This window comes from Priapulus caudatus, unplaced genomic scaffold (assembly GCF_000485595.1).
Source record: "Priapulus caudatus unplaced genomic scaffold, Priapulus_caudatus-5.0.1 Scaffold1032, whole genome shotgun sequence".
Lineage (NCBI taxonomy): Eukaryota > Metazoa > Priapulida > Priapulimorpha > Priapulimorphida > Priapulidae > Priapulus > Priapulus caudatus.
In genome coordinates this window covers 119,205-121,251 of record NW_014578093.1, presented here as the reverse complement: position 1 = coordinate 121,251, position 2,047 = coordinate 119,205, and the positions used below count along the sequence as shown (strand labels likewise).

The following is a 2,047-nucleotide window of genomic DNA, read 5'->3' as shown; positions in this document are numbered from 1 at the left end:
AAGCCGCGTTCACACGTAGCAAGAAATCCGGTATTTAGCGTTCCCACGAGGCAAAATGCGCGGTCCAAGAGATCCGGTATTTCTCAAGCACGGAAAATTATTCGGGGTCTGGGAAGCCGCGTATTTACATCAAATACCGGATCTGTTTAGATACCGTATTTCTTGGACCGCGCATTTTGCCTCGTGTGAACGCTAAATACCGGATTTCTTGCTACGTGTGAACGCGGCTTATAATGTTACTAGTGCCAAGAGCAAATAATGGACATTTGGATCATGTGGATATTTATGCTCCTATTCAACAACTATTTATACTAGAACTATTTATACATATGGGCATATAGATGGGTGCATGATATTAGCCATTATCAACTCCCTTTTCTAGCGTTTATCGGACAACACGTTAGAGAAAGAATATGAAAGCGCCTGATACCATAACCTAACACAATATACCTACGGTAAAATATAACACATATATCTCCCATCACACAGTTAGCATGCGGTTACAACAAGGTGCATTAAGTACGCACTAAAAAATACAATTTTATTTTATAGTGTTACTAACCTTTATCTGTATTTGTACCGAACATTCATTGATAGCAATTGCTATTTCACAAACACTTGTAGTTTAGTAGTTTAGTAGTTTAGTAGTTGGAAATTGTGAAAAATAGAGAGCCTACGATGCAGTCAGCAAAATGTGTCAGTATGTTTACTAATCATCTTGCCTGCTATCTACTGGACAGAACATTATACACCGAGATAACACACTTGATGATCTACTTCGTCTCAGGTTAAAGACCGCCAAAGGTCACTGGCAGCAAAACTACCCTAACACCCGCTTTCGGTATAAAACATAAATGTTACAATTACAAATGATAGTAATATTTTACATGGCACACTCTATATACATACATGCATACATACATACACACACACACACGCGCGCGCGCAAACAAACAAACGCACACTTTCAGGTGAAGTCCCAAACAATTTGTTCCAACGACATTTTCCAACAAATCACATAATATGTTCGCGGCCCGGATTCTCCGGATTATCAAGAGTACATAGTAAAACCATAACTATAACATAATAACCATACTCACCAACCAACCAACCAACCAACCAACCATAACCATAACCATAACCATAACCATAACCATAACATAATAAAAAAAATCTTGGGATTATGCAATGCAAGCTGCAGATTCACCATCTAACCACTCCTTCTACCTTAGGTTAACAACGTGGAAAAGTTTGAGGTAACGAACAGTACACACTTACACACATGTACACAGGCACGCACGCACGCACACACACAGATAAGACAACCTGCATATGTTTACCCTGTATATATATATATGCGCCCGCGACAAATAGACTCTTCCATTAATCTCAACTTACGCAAAAATATATCGTATGCGTATAGTATATATCATGTACTATATATATATACGTAAAATATATATGCGTAAATATATATGCGTATATATATGCGTAAATATATATGCGTAAAATATATCATATACGTATAGTAAGATATATCTACTGGCCTTAATCGAACTTTGGCTTAGCTTTGAGCAACAAGTCTTGAAAGATAACGGCGAAAGGCGATACCTCAACGTACGAGCACAGCTCCCCCATTGCACATTTCTATAGGCTGTAAAACTGTATAGCAGATCTACCAGAGGTGCTTATGATGATATTAATATTTTATAGAAAATAAATGCGCATGCGACACTCATTAGTTCTAGCCAACTAACAACACTAAGGGATTCTATGTGCTGTGAGCGCTAGCAAAATTGCGAGTGTTGCGCTAGACACCTCGTTTAATAAATTCACGATTCACGTTATTGGCATTATCAACGGACAAATTCATCATTCAACGTTCAGACAATGACACAGTTATCACAAGAATCTGTATAAACTTCACCGGCGACTGTTTATTTGAGAGGTTTAGAGGCTTGGGGGAGGACTCACTTATAGCGCGTCCCTGCATCGAGCAATAAAGTATAACATCTCTATTATTCACTCCTGATATTATTATATATAC

General features: G+C 38.1%; 1 protein-coding gene across 1 annotated transcript in view; it reads left to right on the top strand.

The window, feature by feature from the left end:
* LOC106815058 (solute carrier organic anion transporter family member 2A1-like) overlaps nt 1-2,047 on the top strand; it is a 13,943-nt gene that overhangs the window by 7,697 nt on the left and 4,199 nt on the right. The gene's annotated exons all lie outside the window — the stretch shown is intronic.